The 18,041-nt window shown below is 42.8% G+C and overlaps 1 protein-coding gene and 1 long non-coding RNA gene across 4 annotated transcripts in view; both read right to left on the minus strand.

Annotated features, from left to right (window-relative positions):
• Positions 1-3,474: 3,474 nt before the first annotated feature.
• Positions 3,475-7,606, minus strand: LOC309653356. Its single transcript, XR_014259123.1, has 6 exons — positions 7,470-7,606; positions 6,785-6,862; positions 6,312-6,666; positions 6,128-6,197; positions 5,274-5,466; positions 3,475-3,943 (listed from the first exon to the last, which is right to left on the minus strand). It is a non-coding gene; the product is annotated as an uncharacterized lncRNA (long non-coding RNA).
• Positions 7,607-7,965: 359 nt separating this feature from the next.
• LOC309653338 (prostate-specific antigen-like) overlaps positions 7,966-18,041 on the minus strand; it is a 49,741-nt gene continuing 39,665 nt past the window's right edge. For all 3 annotated transcript variants that reach the window (XM_082447953.1, XM_082447952.1, XM_082447951.1), the window contains one exon: positions 7,966-8,189. The gene's annotated coding sequence lies outside the window, so the exon portion shown is untranslated. The remainder of the gene's footprint in view (positions 8,190-18,041) is intronic.

The raw sequence follows: 18,041 nt of genomic DNA on the forward strand, positions 1-18,041 counted from the left end.
TTGCAGACGAGAGCACGAGCTTTCTGTGGACAGGATGGTTCTCGAGGGAGGAAGGATGAAGCCGAGCTGTACCTGCTCAGTGATTCTTACCAAAAGCACCCATCAGCTAACTCACTCCACCTTCCAGAGGATGGAGTTACTGAAGGGCAGAGAGAGGCCAGCGTATGCTTTAAGGACACATACACACACACACACATTTCTTTTACGCTGATGTGCAAATGGCTAACCCCAAATTACATCCAGCACACTATCTGTTTCTACACTCATGCTGTGGTTGCTGTTAAGTGTTAGTGGAAAGAGGGGAGAAACTTCTAAACTAATTCAGAACTAGGGACCTATGGAAAGCTAATATTCAACCACTATTGCCCCTTGATCCATATTTCAAATCCATATCTATGTTTATAAAGATAATTTCATTTCTTGAAATGTCTCTTTTCACATTTCAATACAGATTAGGTGAAGGTGTTAAAATGAGTTTAGAAGTGTCCCCCCCCCACCACCCCCCCGCCCTTTCTAAGTTTTGGAAGAATCTGTTAGGATTGGTGGCATTATTATTTTTCCATTCCTAAATGTTAGGTAGAATACAATAGTGTAACTCTCTGTGCCTGGTATCATTTTTGTGGAAAGTTTTTTTAAACTTCGAAATCTATGTCTCCAATAGGCAGAGTTAGTCAGGTCATCTCTTTTTCCCTTGATTGATTGGGTAATTTTTCAGGATGATTTTTACCTTACCTATGTTATCCAATTCACTGGCATAACATTTTTATTGTGTCCTCCTAGCATCTGTAGAATCATTAGTGGTATAGTATCGTTCTTGCTTGCTATCGGTAATTCATGTCTTCTCTCTTTTATTCTTGACCATTCTGATTAGAAGTTTATCATTTTTATTGATCTTTCCAGGAAACCAGATTTTGGCATACTGATTTCCTCTGGTGGTTTTCTGTTTTCATTTTCACTGATTTCTTATAATATCTTTTTCACTTACTTTCTTCTGCCAGGTTTCGATTTCATCTGTTATTCCTTCCCTAGTTTCTCCTGGAGGAAGCTTAGCTCAATAATGTGAGACCTTCTTTTCTCATTAAAAAAAGCAAAATTAAAGCTGTACACTTCCTTCTGTTCTGCTTTTATTGCATCCCACAGATTTTCATATATTGTTGCTCATTTCTGTTAAATTCAAAACATATTCTAATTTGCCTTGTGATTTCTTTTGACCCAGGTACTGTTGAGGAGTTTATTGTCTAATTTCAAATTCTGGCATACTTTACAAATTACTGGATACCTGATTCAATTCTGCTGTAACCAGAAAACATAATTTGAATGACTTAAATCCTTTAAATTTATTGAAATTTATTGCGTGGCCCAAAATATGACCTACCTCAGTGAATTTTCCAGATGCACTTGAAAATTAAGTGTCTCTGTTGGTTGGAGTGTTTGATTTCCCACATTTCTCTTCACAAAACAAAATCTAGATGGCAAAGTGACATGTCAGAAACTTGGCAATAATAATAATGATAATAATAACAATAATAATCTGTAGAGAAAGGGAGTGTATTTGGGATAGCACATCAGGAATACAAGCTTTCAGGAACAAAAAGAAGGGCCAGATGTAAGGTGGATATGATCTTTGCAAGCAGTGTTGTTTGTGGCAGCCGTAGGGTAGCCCAGGGACATTGTAGGGCTACTTGCCAAGAGCAGAAGTAGACAGCAGTTATTCCCAAAGCTTTGTAAAGAGTCAAAGTGAAAACTGAAGTTCTGTTCTCATATCTTATTAAATTATGAAATGAGAAATAGTAGCTTCTTTCTGTATCTCTCCTCCCTCCACTGACTTTTCAGTTTGGAACCTCTAAGATAAATCCGTTACATGGAATACCAAGTGTGAACCAAGAATGGTGGTATGAAAAATAAACAAAAAGAAACTCTTTAGTTTCCCAGTTTGCGGAAGCATAGAAACTCGACAGTATTTTGACTTGTCAGCAAAGCAGATATGGATCCGAGCACACACTGGCCTGTGAAATCCGTTTGGTTGTTGTAATTGCTGTTGTTTAGTCTGTAAGAGTCCTAGGAATTTACATCAATGATGTGACAGTGCTAATGTATTCCAGTGGACGAATGTCGATGAGTGTCATGTCACCCTTGGTCCTTCAGTCAATACCACGTGTTAAGGAAAGCCTGGCACCTACGGAAATAAGGATGGGAGCTTGAGCAAATCCGATTTTTTAAACACAGAGTAGGTCAGAGCAGCCTGACTAAATACCAAGATTCACGGACGGAAAAGTGAGAGATGACATTAGAAGGAGGAGAATCACCAGACGAGCCAGAGGACTGTGAACACCGTCCCAGAAGTAACTTGGATAGAAATAAAAATATACTAATTTATTCTTCCATTAATTCCTATTGTTTTCTAACATTGCTACATTTTTCCTGATTAGAGTGTATAAAAACCATCCAAATTCAAGCATTACAAAATCCAGTCATGTATTAAAAGAGTGGGAGTCTCCCAAATTGGTGCGGTACCTAATATATTACTACTGCCTAACATTCTGAATATTTCTTTGATTTTTCCTTCTGAATATACAAGTGTATTTAATATTTTTATAGAAAGTAAATTATGCCTTGTATAAAAAAATGACGTTTTATTTTAGCTATTCTAAAATTTTTGTCTCATGTATGGCAAAATGTCGCTTTCTCTTGGCTATTCTGCTTGCACAATATTCCATGTTAAGAAATACAACTGTCCCATCATTCTTTTTAAGCATGGTATAGTAGTTTCTTATAAAAATATGCAGTAATTTATTATATTTGATGAGTTCTTCCTAACATGTCGCTAATATAAACAGTGCTACCTTCTTGTATATGTTTTTCTAGACTTGAGGAAGTATTTCTAGAGTATACATTGCTAAAAACAGAAATGTCAGGTTATAAAGCACATAATATTTACAATTTTACTAGACATTACCAAAATGCTTTCTAAAACGTAGTATCAATTTATATGTCCACTAAGATTGTAGAAGAGAGACCATCTCACTGCAACTTCCCAGTAAGGATATTACCTTTCCATATGTAAAAAATTGAATACTCCAGAGGTGACACTTTATTGTTGTTTAAGTTATCGATTCTGTAAATTTTAGTAAGGTTGAAGATACCTCAATATGTTAATTAGGCCACATTCTTTTCCACTGAATTGCCCACTTTAACAATCTAGTACAATATTCCTGCCAAAGTTCTACATGCAATTTGTTAAGGGGACTCCATAGGCAGCAGAATGAACCTTCTATGCATATGACCTAAGCATAGCCTTGGTACCTAAGCACTGGCAGGAGATGTTAGGAGTTGGGGGACCCTGTCCCAACCTTTTCTTTGGTGTTTAAGTCCTTTGCAAGACCTTACCAAATGTTCTGAATGTGGATAAATACCCTGGAGTCCTTAGAACAAGCCCCGTCTGAGGTCCCCTAAGACCACGCACCAATATGCTGTCCCACTCCCACTGCAGGGTTATTAGAGCATAGTTTATTTTTACCAGCACCAGGAAAGACAGGGACCAGCATGCGGCAGCCCCAGGGGTTCCTTGAGGTTTACAGTTCAAGAAGCTGAGAAGACCTGTTTCCACAGTGTCTGTGGCGTGGCTGTGGGGACAGCAGCTGGCAGAGGCCAAGCCTTGCCTTCTAGACCTTCGGATGTCTCCACTGTAGAAGGGGCATAGCTGGGGTGTAGATGTTCAAATACAAAACCTGACACTGAGCAGGCGATCTAACTCAGTGCACTTTGAAGGGGACATCCGTGGCTCCATGAACTTTGATTGTCAACCCCTCGTCCTGGAAAGAGCTGGGGCTTTTGGGAGAAGGCTCTTCTACCAAAAGTTGTGGAGTGAGAGCTCAACATGTGGGACGGAAATGGTACTGTCAATACGCCACCCTCAGGGACGCCTGTGTTGGAGCCGCTGTATCTGGGAAGAGAGAAGAACACTGGGGGGACAAACACTGAACATTCCCTGCTCCGCCTGTGGCAGAGTCTGTCCTTTGCCTGGTCCAGAGACACACGTGCTTCTGGGAAGCAGCCAGCCACTTGGCAAGCAGCACCCGAAGCACTCACCACTTCCTGGGTGAGCTCGGTATGCTCTAGGTCTTCCCATTGGCCTCAGGGGCACAGAGAGCTGGCAAGGCCCCAGAAGAAGGACAGCGCCTTTGTGGTTGAAACACAGTGTGTCCAGCCGTTCAGCGAGGACGGGACACCGCTACCAGAGCGTTCATGAGAAAACTGTTTACTTTTTGGGGACTTGGTCTCAAGCGGGCCTTGGGCAAAGGGCTTAAGCCTGTCTGAAAATAGGGATATTAACCACTGTGCCGTCACGGGACAGAGAGCACACAGCTGGGTGGCCTGGCACTTGCCTGTTTAACATCCCCAACTCCCCACTCCCCTCACCTCGCACCTCTCCCCGTGTGCCCTTTGTACCCAAACTGAGTCCCCCGGAAAAAAGAACAGAGTTCACGTGAGCTCACTCAGATGTGAGGGAATCTGTTTTGGTTTGCTTATCCGCTTCCCGGCAAAGTTACCTTTTCCCCTGGTCACCTTTGCCAGAGCACACTAACACCCTCACTGCCTTCCCACCCGTGTCTCTCTCACCTCCCCACATGCCCTCCATATACCTTATACCCCCATGTCCTAAGATGTTGTCTGGAACCCTAGCCCTGAGAGGCTAATTGTCTCAGCAAAAGACCCTGTGTTCATATACGCTAGAAGGGCATCTGGTCCAACAGTGAATTAAATGTTAAGGCTTTCTCCCATTGTATCCCATTAGAGTGCCTGATGATATGCAACAGGGATATGCAATCAGCATGCCCCCACAATTTCACATACACTAGAAGGGCATCTGGTCCAACAGTGAATTAAATGTTAAGGCTTCCTCCCATTGTATCCCATTAAAGTGTCTGACGATATGCAACAGGGAGGTTACATGGAGGACCACTATCCAACAAAATTAACTTCCAGCATTTCAACCTCAGGCCCTAGCTCACCAGCCCCTTTCCTTGAACTTCCACATTTCCCTTGGAAAAATGGCAGGCCCCAGTTAACCAGCCCTTCTCTTATTTCTCCTTCCTCCCCAACCCCCATCCCACAGGAAGAACTGCATCCTCTGATGCAATCCCAAAGTATGACTTCCCCCCGCCTCTACAGCTCTCCATGGACTGGTAACTCCCAGGCAGCAAACTGAGAAGCCTACCTGCGCCTGATGTATCTACCCTGAGCCCCTGCACAAACGCCACACAAACACATACAACTGATGCTGCTTATTTATCTTCTGGTTTTATTCCAGGTTTACTGGTGTCTCCCTCTCTGTACGTTTCACCACCAGACCTCTCTTCATTTCTTCGTGTGCAGGACAACCATGTTGACCGTTCGCCTTCATCTGAAGCAGCTTCTTAGGTCAAGGGTGATGCTCCATCACACGCATCTCAACATCGGGAGTTCCTTTGGAAACACACACAGACACACACATAATAACCCATCCTCCCTGAACAACGCTAAAGACCGCTTTAACTTTTTAAGGCCCTGCCCAGGAGACAGAGTCACATTCCCTGTGATCTCTTACATTTCCTCCAACCACATATTAGAAACGATTCTTCATCATCTATGCAAAATGGCCACTGTTCTCACCATAGCCGTGGGAGGTGAAGGAGATGCATGAGAAAATTAAAAGGTGACTGTGATGATCAAAACAGAAAAAAATGACGGGACAGCGGGGCTTAAGGCTTTGCCCAAAGGGGACTCACAGACCTCTGTGGAAAGGGGGTGGTGGGGGGAACCTGAGGCAAGCCCAAATTTAAGGGGGCGGTACAGGAGGCCTGAGGGTGGGGTTGACGGCCATGGAATGACAGTTCAGAGACGTGCACCTTTGAATCTCAGTGACTTTGACGCTCATGCTGCTTCACTTGCCTAAAGCTTCCCTAGTCAGCACCAGTTCTGCACTGCAGTTTTCCAGATGTGCTGTCTCACCCTGATGCCCTCACGCCCTGGTGTCACTGTATGCCTCTGAGCCTCAACTTCTCCATGAGTGAAATAAATGACCCAGCTGACTCGTTTCAGCGCCCAGCCCCTGGGCCCCTCACCTACCTGTCCTCCTCTCACTTACCTGTCCCGGTGGTGCCTTCCTCCCTGGGGTAGTAGCGCAGGGGATTGGGCCACAGGTCCTCCCTGATGATCTGGTAGGGGTAAGGGGCCCGGTCGGGACAAGCCAAGCCAGGCCAGGCCCACACCCCTCCCCCCGAGCAGCCAAACAACATCGCCATTGCTGAGGAGGCCCAGAGGCACCCCACCTCAGCAATCCTGCTAGATCCTGCAAAGCTGTGGTCAGAGAACCACCTGAAGAAGTCATGGCTGCTGCTGTGGTGCCTGCGGCTATACGCCTCACTTTCAAAACGCTGGTGCCACTGAATTGGAGTGGAATGAGATGGCATATATCCTGTGGGAAAAGGAGCATGGGAGAAGGGCCTAAATCATGTTTCAAGTTCACCTCACCCCATCTGCCCTCCCCCACAATCCAGGGAGCTGTCTCTTGCCAGTGACGTTAATGAGATACTCCTTAACAACCACTTCATTCTGGAAATAGCGGTTGTTCCGGAAAAACAACATGATCTTGCAGCAATCACTGGGATATCTGAGTTCCTCCACCTGATGGGACAAAGTGGAGGAGGAGGGTGAAATCTGTCTCCAGTAGACCTGCTCTTTCCTGCTTTCCGGGATAAATCATTTCCCCTCTCCTCCCCAGCCTCAGCCTCCCCAGCCTGACCTTCAAGTCGGTCATGTAGCGAAGCATGTCTTTATCTAGGTTATTCATCGTGGCCGACATCTGGGGGTGGTTCAGAAACTGTTTTACGTCAAGGAGCCTCTAGATGTCGGAGGTGAAAGGCCTACGAGCACAGAGCGAGCCTAGAGAGCAGCCTAGGAGTGTCTGATCTCAACTCCCCACTAGTATCTAGTCCTATTCTTTCAATACAGACTGCATGAAGGCACAATGAGCCCCTCAGGGTGTGCATATCTGTGCACGAAAACAGGGAGCCTCCGTTTCTGAGAGGGAGGCCCTGACCTCCATCTGGACAGAACAAGCTTATATCTGCACAGCAAACACTCCTGGCTCTAACTAGGATGAGCATTCATAACTCCCCACTCTCACCCCCATTTCCCTTGATGGTTATTCCAAGGAGAACCTGTGCGCAAGACAACTCTTTTGTCTCAAGAGGCCCTGGTACTAATGACAATACCTTTTTGGACCTCTGCAACTAAAGCCCTAGTCTTGCTTCCTGCTATGCAGAAAATCAGCATGCCCCCACAATTTCAGGATCACATTTCCATGAGTGTGCCCACAATGCAAAATCCAATGGATACATTTTGGTACCCAAACGGCCCTCTATGTTAGGTACCTCTTGCTGTAGCCCAGCCACCCCGTGGTCTCTCAACTACAAAATTAAGGATACAACTTTGACCCAGAAGCCAGGGATGCTCTGGATGATGGTGCTTCTGTGTTCTAGATAGGTCTTCCGCCTCCAAAGTGTTCTGCGCTTGAGACGAGAGTAGGCTCGGCTGCTTTGCCTATTCACAGGCTCCAGCTCTAACTGCACGGCCTCCAGCGCCTCCAGCGGGGACGGGGCGCTCTGCGGGGACGGCCCTGGCTCTTCCTGACCCTCCTCCTGGGGCTTCTCCTCTTGCTCTTCCGCCAACATCTGCTCCTCCTGCTGTTCCTGCTCCTGCTCCTCCTCGTCCTCCGCCACCTCCACCTCTTCCATGCTGTCCTCCACAGGCAGCCAAAACACCTGCATGATCCGCACCAACTCTCCCTACAACCGGGCCGCGCCTTGCGGCACCACCTCCCCGCTGAAGATGGCGGCTTCCTCGCCACACCCATCAGCTAGTGCCGGCACCCTACCCACCTCCCGCACCACACCTGGGGACCCGCGGGCCCCTGCTTCCTGAGGACCCCCCTCCCACACCTAGGATTACCCCGGGTCCCTGGGCAGTGCCGCCTTCCCCGGACCCCGCCTCACTGCCCATGTGGACCTGGCTCTGCGCTGGGGCCGCGGCGAAGGTGTGGCAGTTGGAAGCTCAGCACGTGGGCGGCAGAGAACGCAGCACCAGCGACCGCAGTCACGCTTCGCTGCAGACTGAATCGTTCCCTGGAGCCTCTGCGGTGAAGAGGTCTGAAACGCATGCGCAGGACCTTTGGCCACCAGGCACGCGTGACCAGGCGGCGGGAAGGAGCTGCAAGCCACGCCCAGGCTGCTCGTCCCCATCACGACCAATCAGGGCGAGGACAGTGGGCGTCACCCTCGGCTGCCTCGCGAGGACAGTGGGCGTCACCCTCGGCTGCCTCGCCCCTCGCCTTGTGGAAACAGGCCAGCCTCCAGGATTGCCGGGTCCCCCAAAACACCCCTTTTGCCACGCCCAGACCGAGCGGCCCAGGTTCCCCAGGGAGCTCGCCTCCAGCGAGGCCTCCGTCCTTGCGTCTGGCATGCCCGGGTGCCCTGCGATACCTGTTTGGCCTGTGTCAATTGGAACTAGGAGTTCCCGCTTCGAAATCAGAAAATCAGAAAATCAGAATCCGGTTTCCCTCAGGACCTTTAAACACTGGGAGCTCTCAAAAACTGTACAAGGAAATGCATGGTGGCCAAAGTTGCTGGATAGTTTTCTTCCAGGGGACAGAGAGCCCGAAGCTCTGCGGCATGAGAGGCGAGTGTCCGGCATCCCAGCTCTTTGCTAGACTTGAATTCCTTTGTTCAAGTGCAGGAAAGCCATGGAGTGAAGAGCTCCGTCTGAGTGTCTGTCTGTCTCCTCTCGGCCTTTGTGTGTGTGTGTGTGTGTGTGTGTGTGTGTGTGTGTGTGTGTGTGTGTGTGTCTGCGTTCTTGTTTCTATATGTATCTGGTCCCTCCCTCCGTGGCCCACTCTCCTGGGATCCCTGTCCCCTCTGGAGACTTAAACTCTCAGAGAAGTTCATATGTTGGTTTAATTAATACAGACTCTAAATGTCTTTAGAGTTATCAACACCACGTATAATACTTTTATTGCACTTAGGTTAACTAAAAGTCAGCAACCTCATCTAGTCTGTTACAAAATTTGTCAACAACAAAAAATGGTATTTTGATATTTTCATATGTAATAAAATAGAAATAAATGGGATTACAGCTTTTAGGTAAACTCTTTGAGAATAATTTTGTGTTATGGCATGTTACTTAAAAATAGTTTCTCCGAACCTTTCTGGTAACTTGAATCTAGAGGTTTTCTACCTTAAGTTAAATGATGAGAATTCAGTGAATATCCATATAATTTCCAAAATAAAATACTGAAATATTAAATGCCTAGCAAGTCAGCTTACCTACTTTTGCCTTATTAGAGAAAAGCTAAAGATGCTTGACGTTATTGGACACGTCTTATACCACACTGAGGAAAGAAACTACACTGTGAGACGATATATGTTTCTAGAGGTGGTTATTGAATATACTCATAAGTTTGCCAGTGAGGAAATGCTGATATGACACATGGTTACCGATTACTTCTTGGTTTTATCTAGACATTGGAGTTTTAATGGTTAAGAATTTTAATTAATATATGTAATTGGATCTGCTAGAAAATAATAAGGGAAATATATACCTGCTTCTGATAACAGATTGTAAATTTTCTTTACTGTTAAGTAATCCATTTTAAATATCTGTGTTTACCTTTGAAATTTTTCACTGCCACTTTGGTTGAGTAAATAGCTATTGTTTCATAGCAACTTACCATCCTACTTAAGTGTTGTCCCTGCCCTAAAGTTCGTTTGTAAAAGAAGTACATGAATGATGTATTTCTGCAAAATGAGAAACTGAGAAATGATAAACTGTGAAGGAACAATCCTTGGTTATATTAGTATGTACGATCTCTATTTAAAAAGATGGTGACACAGGGAACGTATTCACTGAAAGGGAAATTTAAGCTGAGATGACAAAATACAGGAAACAACTAGGAGTAGGATGGGCATAGAGTGCAGGTAGTTTCCACTCAGACATACATTACCTGTAAATGCCTCATGACAGAACAGAGCATAATTTAAATGCTTTGATAGGAAAGGTATATAGAATAATATATAATCTAATGAAAGGAGATAGTTGTAAAGTAGAATATATATGATATGTTTCTCCTTAGTATGAATGTACCCTTGGTTTGGGTGTATAATCATTAACAAATATCCTTGGCTATATATACTTCTCTATCTCCACTGCAAGTAATAAAAACCAAAAATTGTCTGAAAAGTACTATCTGGCTCTTCTGGGGCAGACACTGTGGAAACATAATAATTAAATAACCACTTAACCCATTACTCAGAATTCATTATTACCAGTCTTGAGTACTCAGCATATATTGAAGATATTGGTGAAATAAATTTATCAAATCTTCCTCTATGGTTAGTATCCCAGCAGCCATACACATTTTAGAGATATTAGTAGTTCCTAGGATTTTTTAAAGCCTACAAGTCATTAGGAGAAGAAACTGAAAGAGGTCTTCTTATCTAGAATCACAGGGGCAGGCAGAAGACCTGCCATACAGTAAGATGTTCCTGTCAAATGTGAGATAAGCAATGCAGTACTGGTTCTACAAATCTAATACTGAAATACAGTTACCTAAAAATCATAATACAGAACATGTTAGCTTCCTTTTGCTGTTGTACGACAAACTTAGTGGCTTAAAACAACACAAACTATCTTATACTTATGGAGGCCAGTCTGAAAGAGGTCTTAGGGAGCTACAGTTATGGTTTCAGCAGTTGCTTCCGGAGGCTCCGGAGAGAATGTTTGTCTTCCTTGCCTTCAGCTTCTAGAAGATGTCTGCATTCCTCAGCTCATGGCTGCATCACTCCACCCTTTGTTTTGCTTTTCGTATCACCTTCTTTGATTCCCTCTTCCTTTTGTAACAACCCTGAGATGACTTTAGGTCCCCTTGGATAACCCAGGATAAATGCCCATCTCAAGGTCTTTAACCTAATCAAATTGGCAAAGATTCTTTTACCATGTTAGGTATCATATCCATTCTCATGTTCTAGGGATTAGAATGTAAACAACTCTAGGTGCTATTACTCAGCCTGCCACAGGACGGATAGAGATGAAACTTCTGAATCAGTTAGTATAAAGACAAAAAGGAAAATCCAAAATATGCATTTTTAAGTAGGATTTTTTTCCTCACAGATTCTTTCCTATGAAAGATCCCTAAACACTATTTTGTCCGGGAGATGAAGGCTATCCAGGGTACAATAGGGAAATACGATTTCTTAAAAGTCGTGTTAGAAAGATCTGTGGTTTTAATGCTTTGCATTGGTAGTTTCTTAATCTTATATTACCCATTATTATTGAGCACTTGAGAAAACTATGGAAAGTGTTCCTGTAAACAGCAGCTGATCAGTTGATGGTGATCAGTTAGTATTTATTGGGACACTTTCCATCGTCTAGATAGGTAACAGCCGTATGCATTATACAAAAGCTGATCTTTAAATCCGGCAAAGTTATAATTGTTCCCTAATTTAGGGGGTTTATGGTTTCTACCTAATATGTAGGCCAACCAGCAGCTTCCAAGCAAGTCTACTGGAAGGGACAAGTTCAGTACATATAGGGGGAAATCAAACAATTTTTATTATTTCAATAATTATTGTTTAATATTTTAATCCTGTAGTTGGCAGGAAAGAAACACTAGAGAGGAAAAACAATTGACGTTAAATCTCAGACGGTGTCTGAGAAAATGTGACAGAGGTTTGGATATCACTCATTCATGAACAAAATTAAATCTGGCTGTTAAGCAGTAGAGCCAGAAGGTCTGTTTCATGCCATAAATGTGTTTTTCAGTGACTGCAATGCAATTAAAGGACTGCGAGGTTAAGATTACTGCAATTGCTACAGCAGGCAAGTAGCTGGATATGAGCAGAGTAATGGAAGAGGGGCCAGGTGGCAGGAAAGCAAGCACCTTGTAAACAGCAGGGGTCCATGGGCAGACAAAGAAAAACAGGAACCTCCCGACTGACAGGAAACTGCACATTTTGGGTGGTAAGTGTCCTGAAGGCAGACAAAGAAAGATGAGGAAAGGCAGGAATCTCCTGCTTCCAGACGTAACCTGTTGCTCTCCCTATGATAAAATAAGCCTTGCAGACAAGAAGCACGCACCACGCACTGAGGCCATGACACTTCTGATGAAGCTAAATAAGGACAAAAAATCCCTTCTGGAGCTGGAAAGAAACAGGGAATACGGCCCCCAAACTCCTGCTTCCCCAATGAGTATGCCACCCCTTCATTTGTATGCCCCTCATAACTGACTTGCCAGTGGAACCCAGGGCAGCAGCTCCTCACCTATCTGCCTGCTCTCCCTCTGAGAGCGTATTCTTGCTTAAATAAATCCTCACTTTACTTCCTTAACCTCGCTGTCTCATGGCCAAACTCTTTGCATGAGCAAGAACCTTAAATTCACTGGGGACACAATGAGTGTTTACACACGAGGAAGAAAGGAACAAATACATTTCTCTTAAAAACTAGTGGAGAAATACATATTTTCTGTTAATAGGAAAGACTGGGTTACATAAGCAGCCATGAAATTGAGAAATGTTTTAAAAGTAAATCCAAAGATAGCTTTTAACAATTTTGCAGCAAATACAACTCAAAGTTTAATTCCTCAGGATGGAGGAAGAAAAAAAAGGATACAGATCAAATGACAAAACTTCTCTTTAAAGGATGGACTATGTAGAAAATTGCAGAGAAATCTAAAAACTATTTTTAATAAAATATCACTTGAATAAATGAACTTTAAAACCAAAAGGACACCTATTCATCAATTATAATTCACCCAAGATTATAATTGTAAAAAGTATCATTCAAAATCTAAACATTAGAAATTACCTTAGGAATGCAGCTAAGAAATGATGTAATAAGGGCCTTTCCAGACAATCTGTCAGGTATTAAAGGTCTGAATATAAGGAAAGATGGGTGGGAAAGCTCAAGACATTAAAGTCCCCTAATTCAGCTATGAATCTAAAGTAATGTCAGTCAAAACTCCAGAAATAACTAAGATAAAAATGAACAGTAAACAAATTACTTGCATTAATGTGAAATTCTTAAATTATTTCTAACAATCATATAATGTAATGTGGTATTTGGCACTGTAAGAATGAATAGAATAGGTAGCCTAGAAAAAGACATGTGCATATTTACAAATTAACTTTCATGGTATAAATCAGTGGAAAAATTGGTCTCAAAGAAATGAAAGTGTCTATCTTATAACACAGTAAGAGAAAAGGAAATTACAGATCTAGGTGTAAAAAGCCAAACTCTAAAGTAACACTTTTAGACAAAATATACAACTTTTTAATTTCAAGATAAACGTTAATTCTTAAACGAATTCTTAAAATTCTTAAGTCCACAGGGACGTCCCTGGTGGCCCACTGGCTAAGACTCTGCGATGCCAATGGAGCGGGCCCGGATTCAATCCCTAGTCAGGGAACTAGATCCCGCATGCTGCAACTATTATGAGTTCGACTGCCCCACAACTAGAATATCCCGCATGCCACAACTAGAGATCTCACACACTGCGATGAAGATCCCGTGTGCCGCAACTAAAAGATCCTGCGTGCCACAACTAAAAGTTCCTGTGTGCCACAACTAAAGATCCTGCATGCTGAAACTAAAGATCTCCCACGCTGCAACGAAGATCCGGCATGCCACAACTAAGACCCAGAACAGCTAAAAAAAAATTTTTTTTAAAGTAAACTATTGTCTAAAAATGTTGACAAGACATAAAACGGTAATTAAACTGCAAGTGAGAAAGGTTTTCTCTAACACCTATAAAAACACAAAACTACCAAAGAAAAACAAGATAAGCAGTGTACGAGATAATCCCTTTAAGCAAATAAATTTTCACGAACATCGTTCAATCTCTGGCTAAATCATAGGTGATTTCAAATTCACTGTATATGAAACACAGACTAAACACAAATTATGTCCTACTATGTATCCAGAGTGTTGAGTGTCAGCTCCATTAGAAGATACACATCATGAGGTAAGATCTCATTCACTGCCTTTATGTTTAGCATATGGAACAAAGCCTAGAATACTGACTGCTGAATCAAGGAACAGAAGAAAATTTCCTTGTGTAGGTTTTTCAGTGTAGTTTCTGAAGGCAACTTGATATGCTTTAACATTACAAACCAGTTTCAATGACTCGAGTCAACAGAAAAACATTTAATTCTTACAAATTTTTTCAACAGGAAATTTTACATTTGGGGGTTAAATGCCATTTTTCAAAACAAGCCAACTAAGGTAAACCACACACAGGACTAATTTTAAAATTATTTATCTCCCTGTATTACTCTCATATGTAAAACATACAGAAAACTTTAAAAGTTAATATCCTTCACAGCACTCATTTAAATTTAAATAAACTTATAGTTGGCATTTACTTTTTATTCTCTGTACTGCAAATTTGTTATGTTCCTACAAAAACTTTTAACAGGACAGGCCTTAGCACTGTTTACGATTTTCAGCATTTACTTTAACATGTTCAAATACAGAATTCTTGTTCCAAGGTTGAGGAGAAATTTTATCTTCTAGGTTACTCCTTTCATCTTCTTACAAATATTATCACTATAATAAACAGAATATCTTGTCAAGAATCTTTTTGTTGGAGTTCAAAATTCCTAGGGGCAAGGTATCATAGATGCTATTTCCTGTGCACCTGTTGTTACAGTACAAATAATGCTAGGAAGTTTATATTCTTCTCATTCAACCCTCACAATCCTACAGGATAGGTGAATGAAAACATGTCTCTGTAAGTTAGCTTACAGTGAGGAACTCACCAAAATACCAAAGTTGGCAACTGCTCCTCTGAAATATACCTTCATCCTATTTCTGGTTTCTCAATCAACTAATCTTTCGTGTTCTTATTGGGAAACCCCAAAACCACGACTTGCTTTACTGTTCTGGAACCAAACCCACAATATCCCTGTACTTTTAAGATCACCCAACTGTTAAACATTTAAGAGTTTTATGGGTTTTTCATGAACATGTACTCAGGAAAAGGAATCGGTTCAGTTTTGGGTTCGAGACTTGGTTTGCTTTACCCTTCCTTTTAAGGATTTGATTCATCAATCTGATATGTTAGATACTAAAAGCAAACCTTTGATGTCCACTAGGATTTTATGCAATACGGTACTTTAAGGCCAGCCAAGAAAAATTAAACATAAAATTCTGTGTTCATTTGGACATCCTCGCTCCCTTCCTAATGTCTGCATTACACATTAGCCAGAGTTCCTCAAAGACAGAGTGCCTTCCTGATCATAAAGGTCAATTATTTTTACTTTCCTCTGACACTTACGGTGTAACTTCTTAAAAAGAATACTGTTCTTTCCCAGCTCTGTACTGGGATCATGTTGACTTGCTGCTCACTTTGTACCTGCTTACCCAGACTACGTATCCCTGGTGATCTTCATGTAAAATATCTGTATGTCACTTTGATGTGAATACTGTCCTTTCTCTTCAAAATGTATGTAACTATGCCTTTGACTTCTAACAGGTGGAACAGTCCTCAGAACTTTCTGAGTCTGTCTCCTGAGTTATAATCCTCAGTTTGGCTCAAATAATACTCTCCTTCCCCTTAACTTCATTTTTGCTGTTCCTTTAAAAGGAAATTGCAGATTTCTGTACTAGTTTTGCAGACTCCAATTTGGCTTAAAGTTTTTACACTCAAGTTTCTTCCCAAATTTAAAGCATTACTAATTAAATGTCACCTGAAGTCACTGACAAAAGACCCTTAACCCTCCAGATAACGCTATACTTATGAGTATATTACTAAACCCTTTGTGTTACATCAAGTACGCCAAAATAAAGTTAAAATCAGTATTACTTAAAACGTTTCCCAGTGTTTTAAAATCCAGGGGTACTAACTTTCACTAAGATATATAATCAGACAACTTAACTGGTTCCATTTACATTTAAGTGGAAAATTGGTTTTATTACCATTATTCCCACGTTGGTCATCAGCCACTTGAATATGGATCAGAAAATAGATACTTAACCTCAACATTTCTTAAACTCTTTACAGTCACATGTCTAAATTTTCCTTTCATTTATATGGTGTCCATGAGGTGATCTCCTGATTTGAGCCTGGGTCCTATGGGACCTGAGTCTAGATACTTTGGGGTAATGTTGGTGGATATTTGGGGTCATGCTAGGGAATCTGGATTCCATTATGTAGGACTTGGATCCCTGGGGTGGGTCTGGGCCTCTTGAGTGGATGTCTGGGTGTGTGTGAGTTGAATATGGGAACCCCAGAGGAGAGTTTGGGTGCTTGACATGATTCTGTGTTCCCTGAGTCGAGTCTGTTTCCCCTGACCTGAGTGAGGTTCCTTGAGGATGGTTCAGTCCCATTAGGTAGGTTGTGGGCCCCCTGTATTTTACCCTGAGTTGGGGCTTAGACCCCTATGGTGTATTTTGAGTTCCCAGGTATATTGCCTGGGGTACTTGAGGTGAGTCTGAATTCATGAAGTGGATATTATTGCCCTTAAAGAGGTTTGGGTATCTGAGGTGATTCTAGGCTACCTGGAGCCTGTAACACAAGCTTGAAGGCACTGGGATATTGTCTGGGAGTGACTGAGCCGAGTCTGAACAGGATGATGTGATGTATACCAAAGGTCTTCTGAGTTTGGCCTGGCGTCCCTGAAGTTTGTTTGAGTCTCACTGAAGTGGGTTTGGGTCTCTTTCAAAGAGACCCTGTGTACCCTAGGATAATGCTTTTGATGCCCATTGTGAATCTGTATAATCTGATTTGGGTCTTGGGTGGGTCTGTACTCTCCTAAATTGGATCGTGGGCCTTTTCATTTTGATCTTCAACTCAATGAGTTGAATCGGAGACCACCTGGTATGTTGTATGTAGTCTGATGAACTAAATCTGGATCCCTTAAAGAAGGCTGGGTTACCTGTTGATGTCACAGACCTCCTGAGTTTTATATGGAGATGACTGAAGAGAATTGGTAATCTAAATGTGGAAGTGTGGCACCCTGTGGTAGATGTGGGTCTTCTTGTGAGGGAATGAGACCCCGTAAGTGTTTAGTGTGGATGCCTGAGCTAAGTCTAGATGACCTAAGGTATTTCATTGGTCTCCTGAGTTGAGTCATGGGTGTGTGTCTTTGTCCTCCTGAGGCACCTTTGGGACCTTTTCCAGTTATCTTTGTGCATCTGAGGGTGGTATCTATGGATGCTATATCTGAGTCTTCATATCCAGTATTTTGGCTTGGTTCTCTTGACATAAGTATGGACTTCCAGAAATTAATCTGGGCTGTATGATGTTGGTCAATGCTTATTTCTAGGTAGGTGTGGGCCTCTCTGAGCTGTATCTGTGTCTTGGCTTCCTGTGCTGAGTGTGGGTCCATGAAGTAGGTTTGTGGTCTCTAACTTGGGCACAGTATCTAGTGCTGAGTGTGTGGTCATTAAGTTATTATTTGCAGATTCCTGAGTTGAGTCTGTGTAGCTTTAGGTGGGTCTGGTATCGCTGTTACACGTCTCAGGCTTCTCATTTGAAACAACTCAGTCATCCTGATTTGTGTCTAGCACCGCGTGCCTACTGTCTGGGTTCCCCTGAAATGAGTCTGGATCCTTCAACCGAGTCTTGTCTTTTGAATTGAGTCTAGTTCCCATGAGAAGACTTTGGAGTTCTTCTGTGCTGATTGTAGAACTACACTAATGGTTTTTTTCCCCAGAGGGATGACAGCTAATTCTGGATTTCCTGTGCTGTGTCTGTGTTTCCTTAGGTGGGTTTGAGATCCCACAGTGTGGTCTTGACCTCTATATTTTGGATCTGGAATTCATGAGTTGTGCCTCCAGATTCAAGTGTACTGTCTGTGGTCCCCTGACCTAACTCTCTTATGTGGGTTTCCTTATGTGGGTTGTGGTCTTTTTTCCCCACTTTCTTCTTTTATTGGGAAGCATATATCTGGATACACCTGGGATGCCTGACTTGGGTCCCTTGATGGTTATGGAGTCTTATGTGGTGG

Source organism: Balaenoptera physalus (assembly GCF_965194825.1).
Source record: "Balaenoptera physalus genome assembly, chromosome: Y".
NCBI lineage: Eukaryota > Metazoa > Chordata > Mammalia > Artiodactyla > Balaenopteridae > Balaenoptera > Balaenoptera physalus.